Below are 16,308 nucleotides of genomic sequence, written 5' to 3' on the forward strand. Positions count from 1 at the left end.
TCCAATCTGTTGGCCACGGAAATGCAGCAATTCTGCCTTGTGGACACAGATGGTTTCCGAAAGCTGATGGTTGTCACAGTCCCCCAGTACCAGTTGTCCAGTCACTATTACTTCTCTAAGAAAGATGTGCCTGCGCTACAGCATCAAGTCGCAGACAACATCACCAGTTCCCTGAAAAATTCTATGTCTGCCTGGGTGCATTTCAACAATGACACCTGGATGAGCAAGCATGGACAGAGGAGTTACATCTCGATGACTGGGCACTGGGTGACTCTGGAGGCTGTGGGGGTAGTCGGGAAGGGGCTGCACCCCAACTCTTGCAATCCCCAAGGCTTGCAGGGCGCTTGGGGATGGAGAAATACTCAAGCTACTTACTGGTAGCGGTGTTTTTCAGGAGCCATGACAGCACAGACAAGAGAGGGGATCGGCCCTTCAGGGACAGGAAACCTACAGACATAAAAGGGTGGTACCTCTCTCCCGCCTCAGTTGGATTACAGAGCATGAGAGGACCACCCCGGTTAGTTAGTACATAAATAATTTACACATTTCACCCGTGTGACTAAACTTAAAGAAAGATTTCTATATAAACCAGTGATGTCAAGCCATAATAGTATAAAGGGAGGAAATATAAGGGTGCTGTCATGGCTCCTGAAAAACACCGCTACCAGTAAGTAGCTTGAGTATTTATTCAGTCGCCATGACAGCACAGATGAGAGATTTACAGAGAAAGAGAATCCTAGGGAGGGACTACTGCTTCCAGCACCCTTCTACCAAAGGTGAGATCTGAGGAGCCACCCAGGTCTAGTCTGTAATGATTAAAGAAAGTAGATGGAGATGACCATGTGGCCGCCTTACATATGTCCTCAATCGACACCTCCGATCTTTCTGCCCAGGACGACGCCATAGCTTGAGTAGAATGGGCTCTTATACCTTCCGGAACCTCTAGGCCACCTGCTGAATAAGCCAAAGATATCCCTTATCTAATCCTACTACCTAAGGTGTTCCTAGACACCCTAAATCCTTTTCTGACTCCCTGAAAAGACACGAATAAAGAACTACCCTTTTTCCAAGGGTCTGTTACCGTAATATATCTAAGCAGACATCTTTTAACATCTAATGAATGAAGTTTAAGTTCTTTCTGATTTGTGAGATTAGGACAAAAGGTGGGGAGATTTATCTCCTGCAGTCTGTGGAATTTTGACGCTACCTTTGGAAGGTACAGAGGATCAGTCTTTAATACTATTCTATCATCTCTAAACTGAATGTATGGAGGTTGTCTAGAGAGGGCCTGTAGGTCACTAACCCTCCTTGCTGATGTGAGGGCGACTAACAGCGCTGTTTTAAAGGACAGAACTTTTATAGGAGCAGAATCAATCGGCTCAAATGGGGCTTCAGTCAAAGCTGTAAGTACCAAATTTAAATCTCATGGGGCTATTCTTTTCTTAACCATGGGTCTTGACCTAACCGCTGCCTTGATAAATCTAGCGATCCAATTATTGCTAGCTAAATTACGATTGTATAGCGCTCCCAAGGCCGACACATGGACCCTAAGGGTGCTTGTAGCAAGACCCATTTCTAGACCCCTCTGCAGGAACTCTAGAATCTTAGTAATACAGATCTTTTTGGCCAATCTCTAATCCTGAATTAGCCAAGAATCTTTTCCATATTTTAACAAATATTTGTTGTAGAAGGCTTCCTGCTTTTCAGTAAGGTATTAACTAGTTCCTGCGAAAAACCTCTCTCTTTTAGTAATGACCCTTCAAATTCTACGCCACTAGATGTAAGTTGGACACTCGTGGATGGAGGATTGGACCTTGCGAGAGGAGGTCTGGAAGTTCCGGGAGAATCCAAGGCTGAGAAATGGACATCTTCCTCAGCCAAGGAAACCACGGCCTCCTGGGCCAAAAAGGCGCTATCAAGATTAATCGAGCTTTGTCCTCCCGTATCTTCCTCAGAACTAACGGAATCAAGTTCAATGGAGGAAACGCATAGGCTAGATTGAAATGTTTTCTCTGGGGTTTAGGGAGCAAAAACGGTGAGTCTTTTTGTTTTCTTTGCTTTCAAAGAGGTCTATGTCTGGACACCCCCATAGAAGTCTGATCTTATTGAAGACGGTCTGATTGAGAACCCAATCTCCTTGTCTGAGTTTTCTGCGACTTAGATAATCGGCTATGATGTTGTGTTTTCCCCTTATATGAAGAGATGTGAGTGACAGTAGATGAGCCTCTGGTATCTGAAAGATACGACCCACCAATTCCATTAAAGATCTGGACCGAGTTCCCCCTGATGATTAATGTACGCTACTGTTACCTGGTTGTCTGAGAATAGCCTGATGTGTCGGCCCTGTAGTAACATAAGGAAATGACTTAGAGCTCGTTCTACTGCTAATATCTCTTTAAGGTTGGAAGATAAGGTTTGTTCGGAGTGTGACCAACTCCCCTGGACCCACATATCATCCATATGTGCCCCCCAGCCCTTAGGGCTGGCATCTGTCGTCACTACTCGAGATATATTATTTGTCCAGGGAACACCTGTATGCAGGTTTGGTATGTGTAACCACCAACGTAGGGATTGTATAGAAGATTCAGACAGGGAAAATTTATTATCAAGGTGGCCATCTAACCGACGAGTATTGTACAGTACATCCCACTGTAGGACTCTGGTGTAGTACTGGGCCCAAAGCACCACTGGGATGCATGACGTGAGTGAGCCCAGTAGCGACATTGCACCTCTTAATGGATGGATGGATTATTGACTACCTTGAGTGTTTTCGATTAATTTTTTCTACCTTTGCGTCTGGCAGACGGCATTCTTGTAACCCCGAGTCTAGGATGAGCCCTAGGAATTCCTGTACTTTTAACGGTTGTAAACGTGAATTTTTAAATTAATAATCCAACATAAATTCTGTAAGGTTGAGATTACTTTGGCTAGTTGGGTTGAGCAGTGTGAATCTGAGTCTCCTACGATCAACAGGTCATCCAGATATAGTACCACTAGAATATCCTGTTCATGAAGATGCGCCATCACTTCCACCATTATTTTCGTAAACACACGGGGGGCCACAGCAACTCCAAAGGGGAGTGCTCTATATTGAAAGTGTTCTATTATCCCCCCCAGTGAAACTGCTACCCTTAAGAAGTGTTGGTGGTCTATATGTATGGGAACATGATAATAGGAGGGAATAAATAAAAGAGGGGGGAATAAAACCCCTTACCTCTTTGTTAGTGTTGAGCATTCCGATACCGCAAGTATCGGGTATCGGCCGATATTTGCGGTATCGGAATTCCGATACCGAGATCCGATACTTTTGTGATATCGGGAATTGGTATCGGGATCGATATTAATGTGTAAAATAAAGAATAAAAATAATAAATATTGATATACTCACCTCTCCGACGCAGCCTGGACCTTACCGATGTAACCGGCAGCTTCCGTTCCTAAGAATGAGCGCTTGAAAGACCTTAGATGACGTCGCGGCTTGTGATTGGTCGCGTGAGCGGTCACGTGACCGCCACGCGACCAATCACAAGCCGCGACGTCATCTAAGGTCTTTCAAGTGCTTGAAAGACCTTAGATGACGTCGCGGCTTGTGATTGGTCGCGTGGCGGTCACGTGACCGCTCACGCGACCAATCACAAGCCGCGACGTCATCTAAGGTCTTTCAAGCGCTCATTCTTAGGAACGGAAGCTGCCGGTTACATCGGTAAGGTCCAGGCTGCGTCGGAGAGGTGAGTATATCAATATTTATTTTTTATTATTCTTTATTTTACACATTAATATGGATCCCAGGGCCTGAAGGAGAGTTTCCTCTCCTTCAGACCCTGGGAACCATACAGGATACCTTCCGATACTTGGTGTCCCATTGACTTGTATTGGTATCGGGTATCGGTATCGGCGATATCCGATACTTTTCGGGTATCGGCCGATACTATCCGATACCGATACTTTCAAGTATCGGATGGTATCGCTCAACACTACTCTTTGTGCTTCCGGAACTTTTACCAATACACCTTTGCGTTGGAGCTCCTGCACCTCAGATTCTAATGCCAGCTGTTCTGTAGGTGAAGAACGGATAGGCGTTAAAAGAAACTTATTCTGAGGAATTTCATGAAAATCAAATTTTAGTCCTGACCTAATAATGCTTAGTACCCATGGACTATTGGAAATCTTTATCCAAGCCGGATAGAAGGCTAAGAGCCTGCCTCCCACCCTGTCCGGCAGTCATTGTGGTTTTTTGTTGTCCCGGAAGGAGCTGAACATAAATCCTCTACCTCTTTTCTTACTGGCGTGATATCTGGGTCTATCTCTGTAAGATCTTGTACAGTCAAACCATCTTCTGTTAGTACCCCGTCTATACAAGGGTCTACCCAGGTAAGGGAAACACTTTTTACTATCCCCTGCTTTTTCCAGAAGCTCATCCAGAACTGGACCGAACAAATACGCCCCTTCACACAGAATATTGCACAGTTTTGACCTGGCCTGCATATCCCCCTGCCAACATTTTAGCCAAATGGCCCTACGGGCTGAATTAGAAAGGGCCACAGATCTGGCCGCTAGCTTCACAGATTCTGCCGATGCATCCGCAAGGTAAGCTGCTGCTCCCTGAATCATAGGAAGAGAGGCTAAAATCTCATTTCTCGGTATTTTGTTCTTAAGTTGATCCTCTAAGCTGTCCAGCCATACCATCATAGAAAGTGCTGTACAGGTGGCTGCAATTGATGGTCTGAGAGCCCCTGCTGATGTTTCCCAAGCTCCCTTTAGAAACACATCAGCTCTCCTGTCCAGCGGGTCCTTTAAAGTTGCCAAATCCTCAAAAGGTAGCGAGGATTTCTTGGAAGCCTTAGCCACTGCAGCATCAAGTTTTGGGGCTTTATCCCATGCTGAAGATGCCGCTTCCTCAAAAGGATATCTCCTCTTAAATGATGGTGGAAGAGAACCTTTCCTCTCAGGTTTCTTCCATTCTCATGTGATAAGAGAGCTCACTTTGTCTACCACTGGAAAACATCTGCGAGCTTTCCGGTCTAGCCCCTTAAGCATGACATCCTGCATAGACTTCTCTGATTGGGTTTCTTCAATCCCCATGGTATTATTTACCGCTTTGACCAGTCGGTCTATCTGGTCAAAAGAAAAACAAGAATGACCGGCTTCGGTGTCAGAAGATGATGATGATGACTGAGAGGAATCTGATCTTATCTCTCCTGAGTCACTGTCTTCGACTGAAATCGGGGATCTAGGCTCTCTTCCTTTACTTTCTCTATCCTGAGACAGGGATTTAACTGAACCCCTGACCTCTTGTCTTATCATGTGCCTTAGGCTGGATGTGAAGACTGGCGTCTCCTCCGCTATTAAACATTGAATACATGGTCCACATAGCTTCTTTATGTGGTCATCCGGGAGCGGAACTCCACACTCAGCACACTGTTTATGCTTAGATTTAGTGGACCATTTTTTCCCCTGATAGACAAGGAGAGAGAGGGAATATAAGGGGAGACACACGTCACTAAGTGAACTTTCTCGGCGATCACTTACCCCTATAGAAAACTGAATGGTACCGTAGATTGCGGGGGGATCCTCTCAGCCGGTGTATCATCATTACGGCTTGAGGACTTTCCAGCTCTAGATCTTTGACCCGATCTGTCTCCTGCCGGCCGACTACTATCACTAGATCGCCGCTGGGTATTCCTTACTTTCTCCAAAGGCTGATCCTGTTGCTCTAGTTGTACTGGCTCCTGTGACTCCATTATGGATAGGAAGCAGGTGCCGCTCGTCAGGATTCCTTTAAAAAAGCCAGCTACCCCCTTAGGTACCTCCCCCAGCTGGGGTCAGCAGGTTCCTCCAATCTTATCGTTTGGTACACCTGCCTTTTGGGAGGCCCCCTCCCCCCTGAGACCGATCCCCAATCAGACCTCTGCCTCTCGACTGCTGTATCACCTGCACATCCCAACCGCGTCAGCGCCCTCCTCACCTGTTATCCCATCGGTCATCTATGACGTCTTGCCTGGATCTTCCTCCTGTTCACTGCCACAGCCCGTACTGCGCATGCCCAGCGTGTCACCAAGCCATGCCACTCGCGAGGGACCGCCCCGTCCGGCGCGTCACTTCCCCCGCCCGAATCCACGATATGTGTAACGCCGGCTTGTTATGACGCCGGCATGCGCCCGATATTCATGCCACACCGACCTGCCCTGACACCCGCATCACGCCGGCCTGCGCCCGACACCCACGTCGCGCCAGCATACCGACGCTAGCCAGCAAGCACAGCACACGATCAGACGGTCCCGGAGAGCAGGGCCTCCCACGGCTATACATACCGGTACCGGAAAAAAAAGGACGCCCAAGTCAGCACTCCCTTTGAAGGCTGCTTTTCCCTGCTGCTGCCTACCCCCACAGCCATCTGTGGTGTGGCACCTCCAGTACATCGGACCTGACCGTGGAAGGGGCCCTCCCGCTTCCTGAACCGGCCTGCCGAGCCTAGGTATCTCTTTTTGTCTTCACCTTCTTCTTAAGGTAAGCCTGCAGGGTCCGCTGTCAGGAACAGGAAACCAACTGAGGCGGGAGAGAGGTACCGCCCTTTTATGTCTGTAGGTTTCTTGTCACTGAAGGGCGGATCCCCTCTCTCGTCTGTGCTGTCATGGCGACTGAATAAATAAACCTCTACACACCATAAGATGGATAACTAAACTATCAGACAACAGGAGTTGGAGAACTAAATAGCTATGATTGCAGAACTAAACAATTTAACACCAGAATGTGGAAAACTAAAGTAAACAATGGGTTGGATAACTAAACTAAACAGCTATGACTGCAGAAGGAAAGAAATACACACCAGTGTATACAGTGTTTACATTGATATGCCTTGGAGATAGCAGTCATACAGATCAGCAGTTGTGGACAGCTATCCATGCAGAGCTTGAGCAATGACTGTCTACACTCAACCTGGAGCCAGGGAAGGCCATGTGCAATTACTGTGCAAACCTGGTGTCTGCCCCACACCGTGCCAACCTTACACATGTGCCTTGCATGGCTCGCATCCTCATCCTGGTGGAAAGCAATTCCTCTGACACTTTCCCAGCCTGGTTGTGATGCTGCAGAAACCAGTGTCGCTGTGTGCTGACTTCCACCATTCCACTTCAGTTGGTATAGAGATCTTTCATACTACCGGTTAATATGCGATATGACCACACCATGGAATTAAACTCTGCACATGTTGCAGCAACTCTGGCAGCAGCGCTGAGACCTGGTGCAGTATGACATTTTTCATAGCCTGGCACAACGTAGTACGGACGTGGTGCAAATCACACTTGCAGAGTTGACAGATGAAGGACCTCTGCACCTTTCTGCACGTTTCTTAATCGCTAGTAAGATGGCTAGCAGTGATGATGCAGTCATCAGCCTCCCTATTACTGTCATCTACATGCTGGAGCACATTTTAAATAGGGTCGGTGAGGAAGTGGTGCTGATGGTCCCAGGGAAGAGGAGGAAGCAGAGAAGTGTGACGCCCCAGGGTCCTGGTTGTCACAGTGACATAACATCCCTCTCCTCGTGAGGAAAGCAACGTTTGGAAGCGATGAAGGAGATCTTTTATCTGGTAACCACAATGCATACAACAGGTTCACACTCCAGACCAGAAGGGGGAGCTCTAAACCTGTTTAAGGTGAACTCCCCTATAAATACATTCTGATCTGGAGGGAAAGGGTCAGAGAGTTCAGAAAGTGAGAGACACAGAAGAGAGCAGACCGACAGTGTCAGAAGGTCTGAAGGGGTCCTTTAGTCTGAAGCACTACAGCTCCTGAAGAAAGACATACAGAAGGAAAGGCCATTGTTCAGTGAACGTGCAGGAGAGTGACATCAGGGGAGACCAGCTGCGAATGAACCATCTCTCTCCAAAGCGCGGATAACCGGTAGCCGGACCACCGAGGTTGTAAGGGACTCTACAACTTACAGCAGAGACCGGCAGGACAGCTGAATTGAAAGTTACCTGTCCACCACACACACCTGAAGACACAGTGACACAGAGCCCGGGGTGTGCTAGAGTCCCTGTAAAAAGGCTCGAGTTACCTGTCCTGCGGGTATTGTCCTATCCTATATGGGGGACAGAGGAAGAACTGTGAGGACCTTATCTGAAGCCATAGGCAGTAAGGGACTACAACACCACCGCTCTAGAGGAAGGCTTTTAACTGCACCTCGTAAAGGGGACTCTGGATTTCGCTTCCAAGCCGGCCAGACCCTGCCTGCCCTGTGATCTGGTACCCTGGACTGTGGCTGCCTGAAGTCTTCAGTAAACCAGGTAAAGAGACTGCAAACCTGTGTCCTCGTTCTTTACTGAGCCATTCACCATCTTCCATCTACACACCGGGAGCCCTGGGGATACACTTCACCTTGGGAAGTTACACCATCTAGCTGCCATAACATCACCCCAGAGGACTCATTAAAGCAGCGTCGGTCCCCACTGACCGAATACCACAGGTGGCGTTGGATCGCCCCCAGGCGCAGGGCAGTGGGACACTCGGTACCGGGTGCCTCGGTCTCGGTTCTGGGGATGTCACGGTGGCCTGATCCGGTCCGTGGCCCTGCTAAGGGACGCCCAATTAACCCCTTCCTGACATCTGACGTACTATCCCGTCGAGGTGGGGTGGGCCCGTATGACCATCGACGGGATAGTACGTCCAGCGCGATGGGCGGCGCTCACGGGGGGAGCGCGGCCGATCGCGGCCGGGTGTCAGCTGCATATCGCAGCTGACATCCGGCACAATGTGCCAGGAGCGGTCACGGACCGCCCCCGCCACATTAACCCCCCGGCACACCGCGATCAAACATGATCGCGATGTGCCGGCGGTGCAGGGAAGCATCGCGCAGGGAGGGGGCTCCCTGCGGGCTTCCCTGAGCCCCCCGCAGCAACGCGATGTGATCGCGTTGCTGCGAGGGTCTTACCTCCCTCCCTGCCTGCTCCAGACCCGGATCCAAGATGGCCGCGGATCCGGGTCCTGCAGGGAGGGAGGTGGCTTCACAGAAGCCTGCTCAGAGCAGGCACTGTGAAGCAGCGTGCACTTCTCTCAGATCGGTGATCTGTCAGAGTGCTATGCAAACTGGCAGATCACCGATCTGTATTGTCCCCCCCTGGGGCAAAGTAAAAAAGTTAAAAAAAAAATTTCCAAATGTGTAAAAAAAAAAAAAAAAATATTCCAAAATAATGAAAAAAAAAAAAAATATTATTCCCATAAATACATTTCTTTATCTAAATAATAAAAAAAAACAATAAAAGTACACATATTTAGTATCGCTGCGTCCGTAACGACCCGACCTATAAAACTGGCCCACTAGTTAACCCCTTCATTAAACACCGTAAGAAAAAAAAAAAAAAAACGAGGCAAAAAACGACGCTTTATTATCATACTGCGAAACAAAAAGTGGAATAACACACAATCAAAAAGACTGATATAAATAACCATGGTACCGCTGAAAACGTCATCTTGTCCCGCAAAAAACGAGCCGCCATACAGCATCATCAGCAAAAAAATAAAAAAGTTATAGTCCTGAGAATAAAGCGATACCAAAATAATTATTTTTTCTATAAAATAGTTTTTATCGTATAAAAGCGCCAAAACATAAAAAAAATGATATAAATGAGATATCGCTGTAATCGTACTGACCAGATGAATAAAACTGCTTTATCAATTTTACCAAACGCGGAACGGTATAAACGCCTCCCCCAAAAGAAATTCATGAATAGCTGGTTTTTGATCACTCTGCCTCACAAAAATCGGAATAAAAAGCGATCAAAAAATGTCACGTGCCCGAAAATGTTACCAATAAAAACATCAACGCGTCCCGCAAAAAACAAGATCTCACATGACTCTGTGGACTCAAATATGGAAAAATTACAGCTCTCAAAATGTGGTAACGCAAAAAATATTTTTTGCAATGAAAAGTGTCTTTCAGTGTGTGACGGCTGCCAATCATAAAAATCCGCTAAAAAACCCGCTATAAAAGTAAATCAAACCCCCCTTCATCACCCCCTTAGTTAGGGAAAAATAAAAAAATTAAAAAATGTATTTATTTCCATTTTCCCATTAGGGTTAGGGTTAGGGCTAGAGTTAGGACTAGAGTTAGGGCTAGGGTTAGGGTTAGGGCAAGGGTTAGGGTTAGGGTTAGGGTTAGGGCTAGGGTTGGGGCTAGGGTTGGGGCTAGGGTTAGGGCTAGGGTTAGGGCTAGGGTTGGGGTTAGGGTTAGGGTTAGGGCTAGGGTTGGGGTTAGGGCTAGGGTTAGGGCTAGGGTTAGGGCTAGGGTCAGGGCTAGTGTTACGGCTAGTGTTACGGCTAGTGTTAGGGCTAGTGATAGGGCTAGGGTTATTGCTAGGGTTAGGGCTAGGGTTGGGGCTAGGGTTGGGGCTACAGTTAGGGTTGGGGCTAAAGATAGGGTTAGGGTTTGGATTACATATACGGTTGGGAATAGGGTTGGGTGTGTCTGGGTTAGAGGAGTGGTTAGTGTTGTGATATTGGATTTTGGGCTCCCCCGGTGGCCACTGGTGGAATTGAACTTGTGTGCATCATCCCCTCTGTTCACCTGTTCCCATCAGGATGTGGGAGTCGCTATTTAACCTTGCTCCTCTGTCACTTCCATGCCGGTCAACATTGTAATCAGAAGCCTTTCTGTGCATGTTCCTGCTACCAGACAACTTCCAGCTAAGTCGGACTTTTGTCCTTGTTTGTTTTTTGCATTTTGTTCCAGTTCACAGCTGCAGTTTCGTTTCTGTGTCTGGAAAGCTCTTGTGATCTGAAATTGCCACTCTGATGTTATGAGTTAATACTAGAGTCTTAAAGTAATTTCAGGATGGTGTATTGATAGGGTTTTCAGCTGACCATGAAAGTACCCTTTCTGTCTTCCTGCTATCTAGTAAGCGGACCTCGATTTTTCGAATCAGACTTTGGAGACATATTTGAGGTGTTTTGTGTCTGCAGATCAGGATGATTGGGTTGCTTTTTTGCCTTTAGCGGAGTTTGCCCTCAATAATCGGGCCAGCTCTGCCACCTTGGTGTCTCCTTTTTTCTGTAATTCGGGGTTTCATCCTCGATTTTCCTCCGGTCAGGTGGAATCTTCGGATTGTCCTGGAGTGGATGCTGTGGTGGAGAGGTTGCATCAGATTTGGGGGCAGGTGGTGGACAATTTGAAGTTGTCCCAGGAGAAGACTCAGCTTTTTGCCAACCGCCGGCGTCGGGTTGGTCCTCGGCTTTGTGTCGGGGACTTGGTGTGGTTGTCTTCTCGTTTTGTCCCTATGAGGGTTTCTTCTCCTAAGTTTAAGCCTCGGTTCATCGGCCCGTACAAGATATTGGAGATTCTTAACCCTGTGTCCTTCCGTTTGGACCTCCCTGCATCTTTTTCTATTCATAATGTTTTTCATCGGTCATTGTTGCGCAGGTATGAGGTACCGGTTGTGCCTTCCGTTGAGCCTCCTGCTCCGGTGTTGGTTGAGGGCGAGTTGGAGTACGTTGTGGAAAAAATCTTGGACTCCCGTGTTTCCAGACGGAAACTCCAGTATCTGGTCAAATGGAAGGGATACGGTCAGGAGGATAATTCTTGGGTGACTGCCTCTGATGTTCATGCCTCCGATCTGGTCCGTGCCTTTCATAGGGCTCATCCTGATCGCCCTGGTGGTTCTGGTGAGGGTTCGGTGCCCCCTCCTTGAGGGGGGGGTACTGTTGTGATATTGGATTTTGGGCTCCCCCGGTGGCCACTGGTGGAATTTAACTTGTGTGCATCATCCCCTCTGTTCACCTGTTCCCATCAGGATGTGGGAGTCGCTATTTAACCTTGCTCCTCTGTCACTTCCATGCCGGTCAACATTGTAATCAGAAGCCTTTCTGTGCATGTTCCTGCTACCAGACAACTTCCAGCTAAGTCGGACTTTTGTCCTTGTTTGTTTTTTGCATTTTGTTCCAGTTCACAGCTGCAGTTTCGTTTCTGTGTCTGGAAAGCTCTTGTGATCTGAAATTGCCACTCTGATGTTATGAGTTAATACTAGAGTCTTAAAGTAATTTCAGGATGGTGTATTGATAGGGTTTTCAGCTGACCATGAAAGTACCCTTTCTGTCTTCCTGCTATCTAGTAAGCGGACCTCGATTTTGCTAAACCTATTTTCATACTACGTTTGTCATTTTCATCTTAAATCACCGCCAATATATGTGGGGGCCTCTGTCTGCCTTTCGGGGAAATTTCTCTAGAGGTGAGCCAGGACTATATTTTCCTCTGCCAGGATTAGTTAGTCCTCCGGCCGGCGCTGGGCGTCTAGGGATAAACGCAGGCTACGCTACCCGGCTACTGTTAGTTGTGCGGCAGGTTTAGTTCATGGTCAGTTTAAGTTTCCATCCTTCCAAGAGCTAGTTCCTATGTATGCTGGGCTATGTTCTCTTGCCATTGAGAACCATAACAGTTTGACCGGCCCGCAAAGGGTTAAATTAATCGGCAGAGAAAGGAGAGAAAAAAGAAGTCTGCTGAAAAATTTTTTTTTTTTTTTTTCCTTCAGTTCTGAGTGTGCTTTCAATTGAATCACTTGCAAGTCTGCCTATATTGCAGCCTTCCTCTCTCTCTCTCCTTCTAATCCTGGAATGGCTCTGTGTTCACCAGTTTAAAATGGATATTCAGAGTTTAGCTGCAGGTTTGAATAATCTCACCACGAAAGTTCAAAATTTACAAGATTTTGTTGTTCATGTTCCTATATCTGAACCTAGAATTCCTTTGCCTGAATTTTTCTCGGGGAATAGATCTTGCTTTCAAAATTTCAAAAATAATTGCAAGTTGTTTTTGTCCCTGAAATCTCGCTCTGCTGGAGATCCTGCTCAGCAGGTCAGGATTGTGATTTCCTTGCTCCGGGGCGACCCTCAAGATTGGGCTTTTGCATTGGCTCCAGGGGATCCTGCGTTGCTCAATGTGGATGCGTTTTTTCTGGCCTTGGGGTTGCTTTATGAGGAACCTCATTTAGAGCTTCAGGCGGAAAAAGCCTTGATGTCCCTATCTCAGGGGCAAGATGAAGTTGAAATATACTGCCAAAAATTCCGTAAATGGTCTGTGCTTACTCAGTGGAATGAGTGCGCCCTGGCGGCGAATTTCAGAGAGGGTCTCTCTGATGCCGTTAAGGATGTTATGGTGGGGTTCCCTGTGCCTGCGGGTCTGAATGAGTCCATGACAATGGCTATCCAGATTGATAGACGTCTGCGGGAGCGCAAACCTGTGCACCATTTGGCGGTGTCTACTGAGAAGACGCCAGAGAATATGCAATGTGATAGAATTCTGTCCAGAAGCGAACGGCAGAATTTTAGACGAAAAAATGGGTTGTGCTTTTATTGTGGTGATTCAACTCATGTTATATCAGCATGCTCTAAGCGTACTAAGAAGCTTGATAAGTCAGTTTCAATTGGCACTTTTCAGTCTAAGTTTATTCTATCTGTGACCCTGATTTGTTCTTTATCATCTATTACCGCGGATGCCTATGTCGACTCTGGCGCCGCTTTGAGTCTTATGGATTGGTCCTTTGCCAAACGCTGTGGGTATGATTTAGAGCCTCTTGAAACTCCTATACCTCTGAAGGGGATTGACTCCACCCCATTGGCTAGTAATAAACCACAATACTGGACACAAGTAACTATGCGAATTAATCCGGATCATCAGGAGATTATTCGCTTTCTTGTGCTGTATAATCTACATGATGTGTTGGTGCTTGGATTGCCATGGCTGCAATCTCATAACCCAGTCCTCGACTGGAACGCTATGTCTGTGTTAAGCTGGGGATGTAAGGGGATGCATGGGGACGTACCTTTGGTTTCCATTTCGTCATCTATTCCCTCTGAGATTCCTGAATTCTTGTCTGACTATCGTGACGTTTTTGAAGAACCTAAGCTTGGTTCATTACCTCCGCACCGGGAGTGCGATTGTGCCATAGATTTGATTCCGGGTAGTAAATACCCTAAGGGTCGTTTATTTAATCTGTCTGTGCCTGAACATGCTGCTATGCGAGAATATATAAAGGAGTCCTTGGAAAAGGGACATATTCGTCCTTCGTCATCTCCCTTAGGAGCCGGTTTTTTCTTTGTGTCTAAGAAAGATGGCTCTTTGAGGCCGTGTATTGATTATCGGCTTTTGAATAAAATCACGGTTAAATATCAATATCCGTTGCCACTGCTGACTGATTTGTTTGCTCGCATAAAGGGGGCCAAGTGGTTCTCTAAGATAGATCTCCGTGGGGCGTATAATTTGGTGCGAATTAAGCAGGGGGATGAGTGGAAAACCGCATTTAATACGCCCGAGGGCCACTTTGAGTATTTGGTGATGCCTTTTGGCCTTTCAAATGCCCCTTCAGTCTTTCAGTCCTTTATGCATGACATTTTCCGTGATTATTTGGATAAATTTATGATCGTGTATCTGGATGATATTCTGATTTTTTCGGATGACTGGGACTCTCATGTCCAGCAGGTCAGGAGGGTTTTTCAGGTTTTGCGGTCTAATTCCTTGTGTGTGAAGGGTTCTAAGTGCGTTTTTGGGGTTCAAAAGATTTCCTTCTTGGGATACATTTTTTCCCCCTCTTCCATCGAGATGGATCCTGTCAAGGTTCGGGCTATTTGTGATTGGACGCAACCCTCTTCTCTTAAGAGTCTTCAGAAATTTTTGGGCTTTGCTAACTTTTATCGTCGATTTATTGCTGGTTTTTCTGATGTTGTTAAACCATTGACTGATTTGACTAAGAAGGGTGCTGATGTTGCTGATTGGTCCCCTGCTGCTGTGGAGGCCTTTCGGGAGCTTAAGCGCCGCTTTTCTTCCGCCCCTGTGTTGCGTCAGCCTGATGTTGCTCTTCCTTTTCAGGTTGAGGTCGACGCTTCTGAAATCGGAGCTGGGGCGGTTTTGTCGCAAAGAAGTTCCGACTGCTCCGTGATGAAACCTTGTGCTTTTTTTTCTCGTAAATTTTCGCCCGCCGAGCGGAATTATGATATTGGGAATCGGGAGCTTTTGGCCATGAAGTGGGCTTTTGAGGAGTGGCGTCATTGGCTTGAGGGGGCTAGACATCAGGTGGTGGTATTGACCGACCACAAAAATTTAATTTATCTTGAGTCCGCCAGACGCCTGAATCCTAGACAGGCGCGCTGGTCGTTGTTTTTCTCTCGGTTTAATTTTGTGGTGTCATACCTACCGGGTTCTAAGAATGTTAAGGCTGATGCCCTTTCTAGGAGTTTTGAGCCTGACTCCCCTGGTAATTCTGAACCTACAGGTATCCTTAAGGATGGAGTGATATTGTCTGCCGTTTCTCCAGACCTGCGGCGGGCCTTGCAGGATTTTCAGGCGGATAGACCTGATCGTTGCCCACCTGGTAGACTGTTTGTTCCTGATGATTGGACCAGTAAAGTCATTTCTGAGGTTCATTCTTCTGCGTTGGCAGGTCATCCTGGAATCTTTGGTACCAGGGATTTGGTGGCAAGGTCCTTCTGGTGGCCTTCCCTGTCACGAGATGTACGAGGCTTTGTGCAGTCTTGTGACGTTTGTGCTCGGGCCAAGCCTTGTTGTTCTCGGGCTAGTGGATTGTTGTTGCCCTTGCCTATCCCGAAGAGGCCTTGGACGCACATCTCGATGGATTTTATTTCGGATCTTCCTGTTTCTCAGAAGATGTCTGTCATCTGGGTGGTGTGTGACCGTTTCTCTAAGATGGTCCATTTGGTTCCCCTGCCTAAGTTGCCTTCTTCTTCCGAGTTGGTTCCTCTGTTTTTTCAAAATGTGGTTCGTTTGCATGGTATTCCGGAGAATATCGTTTCTGACAGAGGAACCCAATTCGTGTCTAGATTTTGGCGGGCATTCTGTGCTAGGATGGGCATAGATTTGTCTTTCTCGTCTGCTTTCCATCCTCAGACTAATGGCCAGACCGAGCGGACGAATCAGACTTTGGAGACATATTTGAGGTGTTTTGTGTCTGCAGATCAGGATGATTGGGTTGCTTTTTTGCCTTTAGCGGAGTTTGCCCTCAATAATCGGGCCAGCTCTGCCACCTTGGTGTCTCCTTTTTTCTGTAATTCGGGGTTTCATCCTCGATTTTCCTCCGGTCAGGTGGAATCTTCGGATTGTCCTGGAGTGGATGCTGTGGTGGAGAGGTTGCATCAGATTTGGGGGCAGGTGGTGGACAATTTGAAGTTGTCCCAGGAGAAGACTCAGCTTTTTGCCAACCGCCGGCGTCGGGTTGGTCCTCGGCTTTGTGTCGGGGACTTGGTGTGGTTGTCTTCTCGTTTTGTCCCTATGAGGGTTTCTTCTCCTAAGTTTAAGCCTCGGTTCATCGGC

The sequence above is a fragment of the Ranitomeya variabilis genome, chromosome 1 (assembly GCF_051348905.1).
Source record: "Ranitomeya variabilis isolate aRanVar5 chromosome 1, aRanVar5.hap1, whole genome shotgun sequence".
In the NCBI taxonomy this organism is placed as follows: domain Eukaryota; kingdom Metazoa; phylum Chordata; class Amphibia; order Anura; family Dendrobatidae; genus Ranitomeya; species Ranitomeya variabilis.